We start from the raw sequence: 12487 nt of genomic DNA on the forward strand, positions 1-12487 counted from the left end.
GGCAGGAGGCTGACTTTCCTTGAAGTTTTCGCCTCAAATACCGCCATCACGCAAGTGTGCGTGGCAGACATCAACACAGATTCTGGTTGCAGTAAGAACATGAACCCTGACATGGCCCTCAGCAGCAGCATTGGAGTCACCATGGCCTCAGATGGCAGCCCATGCTACCCACATCAGTATGGCCCCAGTGAAGGGACCCAAACATTGACATGGCCTCAGGTAGTGACCCAGACCAAGAATGTTTGTTTGTATGACCTTTGATGGTATCTCAGGCTACGGATATCAACATGGCTTCTGGCTGCTGTAGGACTATGGGCATTCACATGAAAATCTGCCTTCAACACAGCCAGAGGCAGTGGACTACCCATGGATACGAAAGTGGTCTTCAGGGGCAGCCTGGACTATAGAGGTCCTTCAAAGAGATCAAACCTGAAAATGATCAGTTCTTCATCTTGAACATCCTGCTATTACTCAGAATCATGGAAGCATGTTCAGGGGTGAGTCAGAGTGCAAGCTCTAGGCTGCTGCACACCAGTCTGTTAGCCTTACACACCAACATGTTACCCCAACCATCTTCTGTGGTAACACAGGTTATGGGCATCAACACAGATTCTGATTGCAGTAAGAACATGACCTGTCACACCTGTCACCATTATCATGTTTCTACTTCTACTTTATCCACCATGCATACACTGACTACTAGTTCCTGTATCTTTTCTATCTCTTCATCGAATATTCACTTCAATTGTAGCACTGGAAATTGCAGTGGAGATATACATCCATTCATTCACACATACATACATGCATACATACATATATACACATATACAATTAGCATGGTGAGGATCATGGCAGCAGACAAGCAGATACAGTGCTGAACAGTAGGGGAGGGCATATCTTCATCCATAGCACAAGGCAAGTAAGAGTAGAAAATGAGAGAGGGAGGGGGAGGAAAGTGAGAAGAGGGATGGAGATGGAGAGGGGAGGAGAGAGGAGAAAGGGGAGGGAAAGAAGGAGGGAGGGAGGGAAGAAAGGAGAGAGAGAGAAAGAGAGAGAAAGAGAGAGAGAGAGGAAGAGAGAGGAGAGAGAGAGAGAGAGAGAGAGAGAGAGAGAGAGAGAGAGAGAGAGAGAGAGAGAGAGAGAGAAACAAGGAATGGCAAGTTTTTGAAATCTCAAAGCCTGCACTCTGACATACCTCCAACAAGGCCCACTCTTCTTAATTCTTTCCAAATAGTTCCATCAACTGTAGATCAGTTGAACACTTATGGTGGCCATTCTCATTCAAACCACCATATTCTACCCCCTGCTCACTTAGCATTGTAGCCACATCATCCTGCCAAATATATTTAGTCAAACATCAAAAGTCCCCACAATCTTTCACAGTCTCAATACATTTTAAAAGTACATAGTCTCTTAGACTTCAGGCAGCCTCTTAATTGTAACCCCTGTTAAATAAAAAAAATCAAATCACATACTTCCGACATACAATAGCCCATGTTTCTTTCTAGTATAAATTCAGTTATTCTTTTACTTATCTCATTGTCAGAGGCTTCCTAAATAATGTTTAGTAGGGTTGATGAGATCAGACAACCTACTTGTTCAAGTCGTAGAAGGAAAGTGGTCAGTCTGTAAGGTTCTTGGTCCTGGCCTCAGCCTCTCAGGGCTGCAGATGCAGGAAGTTTGATGGTGCTTATACCACACTGCCGCTGGGCTGGTTTCCAGACATAGGGCAGCCCCTGGACACAGCTCCGGGGGTGGGGAATCATAGTCTGAGGTGCGGGACAGCCGGCGGTGGCTCAGGGGTTCTCGGCCCTGAGACAAGGCTGGGGCTGACTGGTTCTCAGGCTCTTGGACACCCAGGCACTGCTAAGAGCCATAAAAGAGCCGAGAATGGAGTGGGGGACCTCAGGCTGGATCTAGGCCGGGACCAAGTGGAAAAAGAGGGGAAGCTCTGATTAGTCCCCATGGGATTTCTTGGCTTGATGGTAGCAGAGGCTTGGGCTTGGCTTGGGCTTGGTGGTGGCCATGGCTGGAAACACAGAGAAGCCTTCTATGCTCTGTAGGCAAAGGCTGTGGCTCCCCATGATGAGTCCCAATGAAAAAGACACAGTCTATGGTTTTAAGATATTTATTGTCATGGAGGAAAGTGGATGAATGAAACCATACCCCACTTCTCAGGGTGGGCCTGAGATTAAATACCTTTTGCAGGGAGGAATGTCTGGGAAGGAAAGTTTATTGGCTAAGCTTCCAGGTCTTTAGGTACCTCATTATAATGGAGATATGTCTTGAGCCTACGTGACCTGTGGTCACCTCCTCTACCTGTGAAGGGGCTTGGGACATTGTCCTTATGTGACTGATGGCCACAAATCTATGGAGGACTTTGGCTAGTGACAGGGGCCTGGTGTCCAGGAATCAGGCAAAGTGCCTACCATTCCTCCAGGATCACTGGGGTTTTGAGTCTTAGCTCAACTGGGAACAAAGTCCCACAAGTCTGTTGGCATGGTCCTAGAAGTAATTTTCTTGACTATGGTTCTTGCAACTTATGGAGGACTCATTCTATCCTATTTAGTGTGAAATGACATTACAAAAAGCAGTTTTCTTGGATGTTTCTTTATACATATTCTGAGAATCATGTGATTTTTCTCCATTCTATTGTGAATCATATTGATTATTTGATCAACATATTCCTAGAATAAACCATATTGTGGTGATAATATATTTTCAATTTGGTTTTTGTCTTGCAATATAGTCCAGTCTAGCCTCAAATGGGATTCTCCTCTCCTAGCCTAGTAAGCATTGCAAATGCAGCTGTGACTGCCACTCCTGGATTGTCTTATCCTTATATGTGATGCTGTACTTGATGTACTGATACATAGTTGAGAATTTTTATAATACTGTTTGAGATATGTGGTCAGTATTTTTGTTCCCTTGTGAATCGTTGTCTTGTCTTGTTATTAGAATGACTTTGGCAGCATCACAAGTGTTTGGAAGTACATTTTCTACTTATACTACCTGGAGTGTGTTGTAGAATACATGTCAGTTTTACCTTTAATTTACTTTGTAATATTTTTACCTTTCTTTTTTTAATTTTGTCAAATATTTTGTCATATTTAATTTTGTCATATTTACAATTTATAAAATATTGTAACAATAAAAATGAGAGTGTCATAAAAATTGTTTGATATAAAACAGCAATTAATTGAACAGTCTTATGTAGGTGCTTCTCTATAACAATACTGAAATACATAGGTTTTTCTCAATATAAATTTTAAATTACTGCAGTCATATTAACTGTATATTTTAAAATAATGCATCACTACTAGTATTTTTTAAATGAACATAAATAGATAAAGTCTTTTTGTTTGTTTGTTTGTTTTGTTTTGTTTTTAGTAGAGCTTAAAGTCTTGGCTTTTACTGTAGTACAAACCCAAAATAAAAACAATTTTTAGCCATTGGAGTTCATTGTAATAACTGTACTTCAATGACCTTCACATCACCAAAGGATTTTACCTCCATCATAGCTAAGCTGAGAGTTGACAGTTCTCCTGTGCCAAGGAATGAATTGTAGGCACAATTTTTGTATACAGATTTCCTGCTATAGTCTAAGCTATTTGACTTGAGTAATTGTCTTCATTCTCAGCCCACAGAGAACAGGTTACATTCATTTAAGAAACTGTGTATGTATTAAGATGGCCTATCCATGAAGTCATTCACCAACTGTTTCAATGAACAATGGTTCAGCTTGGATGGTGGCACAGACACTAGGTAAGGGTAAGAATCTGGTTATTATAAGAGGACTTATAAAGTCCTCTTCTTCAACTTGACAAAATAGTTACAAACATCAAGCAAAGCATTCAGTCTCACTCTTTGTTGTTCTCTTATAAGCCACCTCCCAAGTTAATTGTCTACATTTCTTTTAGCTGTATAAATACTTTTGAAATATGTAAGCTGTTCTGAAAGCCATAGTATAGTGTAAAAACATCAAATAAACAATCCTACTAATAGAGAGGCTGAGATAGGAGAATCCTGATTTCAAGACCATTATGTGGTACACAGGAAGACACTGTCATGTACCAAATAAGCAGAAAGTATATACGGATTGTACAATACTGGACCTTTTTTCCAATTACCAAATTAGAGAGACCACTGGATGACAGTCAACAAATTTCTAATTCCTCATATTTTTGGATTTTAATCGATTAGAATATATTGTTAATATTGATTTTCATATTAAGATATTAAGAAAAGGTTATTGTTCCTTCCTGTTATTTTGCTGTTAGAGGTAGAATTAAGTTTGTGTGGGTTTTTTGAAAGATTACTTTCTTGGTTCTTCTAGGGTGTTGTTTTACTCCTTATGTTGGTGTTTTCCACCTATTATCTTTTGTAGGACTGGATTTGTGGAAAGATAGTGTGTAAATTTTGTTTTGTCATGGAATATCTTGTTTTCTCCATCTATGGTAATTGATAGTTTTGCTGGGTATAGTAGCCTGGGCTGGCATTTGTGTTGTTGTAAGGTCTGTATGACATCTGACCAGGATCTTCTAGCTTTCATAGTCTCTGGTGAGAAGTCTGGTGTAATTCTGATAGGCCTGCCTTTACTTGACCTTTTCCCCTTACTGTTTTTAAAATTCTTTCTTTGTTTTGTGCATTTGGTGTTTTGATTATTATGTGATGGGAGGAATTTCTTTTCTGGTCCAGTCTATTTGGAGTTCTGTAGGCTTCTTGTATGTTCACGGGTTTCTCTTTCTTTAGTTTAGGGAAGTTTTCTTCTATAATTGTGTTGAAGCTATTTACTGGTCCTTTAAGTTGGGAGTCTTTACTCTCTTCTACACCTATTATCCTTATGTTTGGTCTTCTCATTGTGTCCTGGATTTCCTGGATGTTTTGGGTTAGGAGCTTTTTGCTTTTTGCATTTTCTTTGACTGTTGTGTCAATGATTTCTACGGTGTCTTCTGCCCCTGAGATTCTCTCTTCTATCTCTTGTATTCTGTTGGTGATGCTTGCATCTATGACTCCTGATCTCTTTCCTAGGTTTTATGTCTCCAGGGTTGTCTCCATTTGTGTTTGATTTCTTTATTGTTTCTATTTCCATTTTTAGATCCTGGATGGTTTTTTTCATTTCCTTCACCTGTTTGATTGTGTTTTCCTGTAGTTCTTTAAGGGATTTTTGTGTTTCCTCTTTAAGGGCTTCTAGCTGTTTGCCTGTATTCTCCTATATTTCTTTGAGGGAGTTATTTATGTCCTTCTTAAAGTTCTGTATCATCATCATGAGAAGTGAATTTAGATCTGAATCTTGCTTTTCCAGTGTGATGGTGTGTCCAGGACTTGCTATGGTGTGAGAATTGGGTTCTGATGATACCAAGTAACCTTGGTTTCTGTTGCTTATGTTTTTATGCTTGACTCCTACTATTTGGTTATCTCTAGTGCTACCTGCCCTGGCTAAATCTGACTGGGACCTGTCCTTCCTCTGATCCTCGTTGTGCCAGAAGTCCTCAGAGTCAAGCTGTCTCTGTGATCTTGTGATCCTGGGCTTGTTAAAGCGCCTGGGAGTGGGGCTTCCTCTGGGTGTTGTGGGACTGGCTTTAAGATTTGTGCACAAGGTCTTCTCAGGACACTGGCCCAGGAAGACTGGAAGCAACCTGTGCCACTGGGCTGGTGGAGTTCCTAGGTGCCTGGGTCCTGCTGATTGCAGTTACTCCCAGTGTTGGGACACCATGTTATTATTTTTTAGTAGAATAATAGTCTTCTTTATTCATAGGCTTTTAACATATAAATGTAATTTCCTTAATGGATATAAGACAACTCATGTTAATATCATCTACAGTTTTCTAAAGGAGTTTTGGTGACTTGTAGATTTAAAGAATTTATGGATTTAATCTAAGTCAATATGTATGTTTAAATGTATTGACTGTAGAAGCTGAATAGAGAGACCATGCCCTTCTTCTAAGGGACTCATGTTCTGTTCTCAGCTTCCATGTCCAGCAGCTCACATTCACCTTTTATCTCAGGTCCATGGAGTAAAATCTCCTCTTCTAGCCTCCAAGAGGCACCTACACCCACAGGCATCTCCACTCAAAACTGTACATGCAACTGCATAAATAAATAATACAATTTCATTTAAAGAAGAGGTTGGTTGCATTTTTAGTCTTCAGGGTAATAGAAACATCTCCATTTTATTCAGAAACAAATAATTATAATTTTATTCTCATTCTCTCTGTGTGTCTCTCTGTCTCTGCCTCTCTGTCTCTGCCTCTGTCTCTCTCTCCCCCACCTCCCCTCAGAACATTTCCAAATTGGGTGCATTTCAAACAAAAACCTCCAAGGATGATATGATATTACTAGACTCAATAGGTCTTTAGATAGACCCTTATATCCTGCTTGGTGGTTCTAACAGAGAAGCACAGCTACTTGCATACCCCTGACCAAAAAATGCTTCTCCTTACTGAAGACACTTTTTTTTTCTCTTCAGCTTAACACACTGCTTCAAGAAGATAAAACATGGAGAGCTGGAGAGGAAATGAGTATCTGCCTAGCCATGCAGATAAACCTAGTCAACACTTGGGACTAATGGGATGACAGATTTTACAGACAGATCACATTTATGTAGCTTTTTCAGAAGACATAACTTATAGCACACAAAATACTCAGTATCAGTTGAAGACAGTAACTTTGAAATAAGATTTAAGTTTGAATAAGTCTCTTAATGGTTTATGTAACTCAAACACATCTCTTCATCTATAGTATTATGTTTCTATGTTAGCAAAATTATTTCACTCAGACTTTAGCTCTTTTGGAAACTTAATAGCTATTTCAAATCCAAACACATCTTTACAAATCTCTACTTATATTTTAAATAGTTAACAATTACTTCTAAGTCACACACAATTCACAGATCACATGAAGCTCAAGAAGAAGGAAGACCAAAGTGTGGAAGCTTCAGTCCTTCCTAGAAGAGGGAACGAAATACTCACAGGAGGAAATATGGAGACAACATGTGGAGCAGAGAGTAAAGGAAAGACCATCCAGAGACTGCCCCACCTGGGGATCCATCCCATATACAGACACCAAACCCAGACACTATTGAAGATGCCAAGAAGTGCTTGCTGACAGGAACCAGATATAGCTGTCTCCCGAGAAGCCCTGGCAGAGACTGACAAATACAGAGGCAGATGCTCGTAGCCAACCATTGGACTGTGCATGGAGTCCCCGAATGGAGGAGTTAGAAAGCCTGAAAGACCTGAAGGGGTTTGCAACCCATAGGAACAACAACAATATCAACCAACCAGATCCACCCACCCCCACGAGCTCCCAGGGACTAAACCACCAACCAAGAAGTACACATGGAGGGACCGATGGCTTCAGCTGCATATGTAGCAGAGGATGGCCTTGTCAGACATCAGTGGGAGGAGAGGCCCTTGGTCCTGGGAATGCTCGATGCCCCAGTGTAGGGGAATGCCAAGGCGGGGAGGAGGGACTGGGTAGGTGAGTAGGGGAGCACAGCACAGTCATAGAAACAGGGGAAGGGAGGCTGGGATAGGGAGTTCCTAGAGGGGAAACTGGGAAAGGTGATAACATTTGAAATGTGAATAAATAAGATATACAATAAAAAGTCACACACTAAATAGTTTATTAATTATTTAACTGAATAAAGTTATTGTAGGTTATAAAGCTACGGGAATTACCAGATATCAACATTTCTTCCAGATGTCCTTTAATATTGCTGATGGATTCATATACTCATACTGTCTTGAGAATAACAAAATGGGGCTCAATAAATGATTAAATTATCCACAGTATTAAAATTCATTTGCCTATTGACCTAAGTGTGCTAAATGCCAAGATAAATGAACTGGAAAATGCTCAATGTTCATCCTCTTTACAGAGGTTCCAAGATTCCTGACAAAGTTATTTCTGTAAGACTAGAACAGATTTCAGCTCTTTCCGCAATCAATATCAAGTGCTATGCCATCATTGTACTGGATTCTAAAAGATTAATTTGTATTTTACACTATGTCTGTAATTATCCAATTCTGACTTAATAACTACAATGGGATATTAAATGTCCAGATATTTTTCTTAAAGGTACATTTTTGTTTCAATGTTTTTCACAAACAAAACACAAACTAATCTAAAGTTAGATTTGTTGTCTTATCCTCTAATTGCCTTTTAAGCAACCATAAGCCCTTTAAAACCTTTTTTTCCCCTGTAAGCATAACAGAGTTTTATTAATAGTGTTGGGGATTGGTGTTTACCCATGGGATGGATCTCTAGATATTGGCTGGTCCTTCAGTCTTTGCTCATCTTGTACCTGCATTTCTTTTAGACAGGACAAATTTTGGGTTGAAAGTTTTGTGGATGGGGTGGTATCCTTATCCTGCCACTGGGGGCGTCCTACCTGGGTACAAAGGGTAGCCTCTTCGGAGTCCATGACCTGGCTGTTAAGCATCTCAGCTAAGATTACCAGCATTGACTCCTGGGAGCTTCCCCCATCTCAGGTCTCTGGGACTTCCTAGAGATTCTCCCCACACCCCTTTCCCAGCCCAGGCAGCTGCATATTTCCATTCATTCTTTTGGCCCTGTGGACCTCTCATGTTTCTTCCCACACCTGATCCAACTATTCCCCCTCCTCTTCCCCTTTCCACCCAGGTCCCTCCCTCTGCCCCGCCCCCCATGACTATTTTGTTTCCACTTCTAAGTTGGATTCAGATATCCTCACTTGGGTCTTTCTTCTTGTTTAGCTTCTTTGGGTCTGTGGCATGTATCATTGGTATTGTGTACATTATGTCTAATACCCACTTATCAGTGAGTACCAGGCATGTCCTTTTAGGTCTGAGTTACCTCATTTAGTATGATATTTTCTAGTTCCATCCATTTGCCTGCAAAATTCATGATGACCTTGTTTTTAATAGCTGAATAGTATTCCATTGTGTAAACGAACCACATTTTCTATATCCATTCTTCAGTTGAGGGACATCTGTGTTGTTTCCAGTTTCTGGCTATTATAAATAAGGCTGCTATGAACACAGTGGAGCATGTATCCTTATGATATGGTAGAGAATCTTTTGGGTATATCCCCAGGAACGGTATAGTTGGGTCTTGAGGTAAAACTATTTCCAATTTTCTGAGGAACTGGCAAATTGATTTCCAGAGTGGCTGGACAAGTTTGCAAGGCCATTAGTAATGGAGGTGTGTTCCCCTTGCTCAACATCCTTTCTACCATGTGCTGTTGCTTGGATTTTTGATCTTAGTCATTCTAATCAGTATAAAGTAGATCTTAGAATCATTTTGATTTGCATTTCCCTGATGACTAAGGATGTTGAACATTTCTTTAAGTGCTTCTTGGCCATTCGAGATCCTCTGTTGAGAATTCTATTTAGTGCCATACCCCATTTTTAAATTGAGTTATTTGGTTTTTCAAGTCTAATGTTTGAGTCCCTTATATATTTTGGATATTAGCCCTCTGTTGGATGTAGAGTTAGTGGAGATCTTTTCCCAGTCTGTAGGATGCTGACTTGTCCTCTTGACAGTGTCCTTTGCCTTACAGATGCTTTTCAGTTTCATGAGGTCCCATTTGTTGACCTTACAGCTTAGGCCATATGCTTATAGACAGGAGCCTAGCATATTTGTCCTCTGAAAGGTTCTACCCCAGCAGCTGACTGAAAGAGATGTAGATACCCACAGCCAAACATTAGATAGAGGATGGAGACCCTTATGGAAGGCAAGAGGAAAGGGACATAAAAGGGAGAAGATAGGAAGAAGGGGGAAGGGAGGGTAGAGAGAAAGGGGCAAAGGAAAATGGAAGAGCAGAGAGGCAGAGAGAGGACAGAAGGAGGGGGAAAGGAGGACAGAAGGGAAGGGAGAGAATGGGAAGCAAGACGCGAACCTGAACAAGATGTAGGAATTATACATGTCTGAAAGCTAAGTCATTAAACATTTTACCTTGGTCTCTTGAGAAAACATAGAATGGGAAGGTAATGAGGTAAGAGAAAATATTGCATGAATTCAAAAGTTCACAAAAGTTTAAGAAAGTGAGTAGTAAGAGACCAGAAGTTTCAGTCGCCATGCCTACTCTAAGGAAAGGTTTTGTTCCACAGAGATGTGAAAGTAGTTGTTCAGCTAGCTGTCATGATGGGAGGACATGAAGCAGTTCAATGAAGAAGCCTCTGTAAAGGCCCTTGTCTACACTGAGAAGCACCTGACAAGTGTTTTGTGTTTTTTAATGCAGCAGTCCTTGATACACATCACTAGGAGACAGAAAAGCAATTTTCTAAAAAAAAAAAAAAAAAAAAAAAAATAGTATAACTGCTTGATTTTTTAACAAAGATCCCCCCAATTGTCCATCAGTTAAATGATAGCCACTGCAACAAATGGTTCCTGAACCACTAATGTCCACCTAGGAATGAAACTAAACTCTTCTTATCCTGTACAAGGATTAACTACAAATAAGCCAAAGACCTTAACATATGCTCTGAAGCTCAGGAATTGTAGGAGGAAAAAGCAGGTGAAATACTTCACGATGTTGGTATAGGCAAGGACTTTCAGAAAAAGAAATCTGAATGGGAGTTTATGATATTAAAAGACTTCTTCGCAGCCACAGAAACAATCTAGTGAAGAAAACTTTACAAAATAGGAGAAAACTCCTTTTGAATTATACATATGGCAGTCCATAACTATCCATGAAATACAAAAACATAGCAACAAGAAATCAATCTAGTGAGTAAATGGACTGGTGAAACCATACTTGTGTGAAAATGTTTTTTATGAAACCTAGTACCAAGCATAATAAATATATGACAATAAAAATATTATAGAAGAAGGAAATGATGGTAAGACAAAAATGTCAACACAGATTTAAAAAGTTAATTTGCTAACAACTAAATATTTTGGAAAAAAAAATTCCAAAATACCTGCTTTAGTCAGCAGTGATAAGAAATTCAGATTCCAGTGCGGATGGCATGGATAGTAAACTAAAACAAAAACTTGTCTTTGGTGTAACCACTCAAGACTGGTAAGTAACACAAAACTCATGCAGAGGTTATTCTAAATAATGGTGCATTACTGAATGATAAACTTAACTACACTGAAAAGACCAGGTACCATTCCTATTCTTCCCTTTCACCTAATTCTGATTTCTAAGAAAAATAAAAATAGGAGTTATCAAAGCCACTTTTTTTTTTTAGACCAAGGCAAAATTTGAAAGTTCATAGCTTTAGAAAACTCCACAGTTGCCTCAAATTAATAAAACAGTTTCAAACCTGGAAATGACTTTACTATTTTTTTACATGCACACACCAAAGGAAGCCTCCCATTTCCCACCTGCATGCTTTCACTATGCCATGCTTTTTTATACATTTCCAAGGAGATGTAGAGACTAGCTGGTACCATTGTTATGCCATGCTTTCTTCTCATTTATACACATCTGATGAAAGGCTACGAGATCAATGCATACACTATTACAAAGTGCTGCAGACCCAAAAGCTCATCTGTGGATGGAACTACTTAAACTTATTTTAAAGAGTCATCACAAAGAGATTGTATATTTTCAGAAATGAGGTTTTTATTTTTTTTTTGTTTTTTTGGGTTTTTTTTTTTTTTTTAGTTTTTTGAGACAGGGTTTCTCTGTGTAGTCCTGGCTGTCCTTGAACTCACTCTGTAGACCAGGCTGGCCTCAAACTCAGAAATCTGCCTGCCTCTGCCTCCCAAGTGCTGGGATTAAAGGCATAAGCCACCACCGTCCGGCTATGAGTTTTCCTTTTAATACAAAGAAAAATGTTGGCCATTCCCTCATATTTATAATAACATTCCAATTCAATCTTCAGTTTAAAAACTTTTTAATTATTGGAAAACAACACATGGTGGGTTGCACAACACCTATACTTCTGATACTAACATATAGACTTTTCTACCAGTTTTGGTAGGTGGGAGGGTCAAGAATCATGCATTCCCATTCTTATAGCAATGGTATACGTGTTTGTTGGGCGTGGGTGGATGATGTTATTTTCTTTTGAGACAGAGTCTTCTATTGTCCAGGTTGAACTAGAACTATGATGTAACCCAGTCTGCCTGGAATTCCTAAGCCCCCTGATGGTATATACCAACATACCCCTTCCCCCCATGCCCTGTAGTGATAAATGTTAGAACTATTGTTTGCAAAATTTAACTCTTTTCTCATGGGAAGCAATAAACAGGACAGAAAAAAAATCTGCCATAATTACACTGGATTTTTACCAAATTACTACTCAAATATTTTTCTGGTAACAACAATAAAGCTGGCAATGAAGGTGGAAATGTATAGGAATCTTATCCTGTTGCAAAAGCTTATTTTCTTAGTCAAATTGACTTTATTTGCAGATGATATAATAGTATACATAAGTGATGGTAAAAACTCCACCAGGAAACTTCTACAACAGATTAACACTTTCAGCAAAGAAGCCAGATACAAAATTAACTCATAAAACTACCTAGCTCTCCTGTATACAAATGACAA

This window comes from Mastomys coucha, unplaced genomic scaffold (assembly GCF_008632895.1).
Source record: "Mastomys coucha isolate ucsf_1 unplaced genomic scaffold, UCSF_Mcou_1 pScaffold7, whole genome shotgun sequence".
NCBI lineage: Eukaryota > Metazoa > Chordata > Mammalia > Rodentia > Muridae > Mastomys > Mastomys coucha.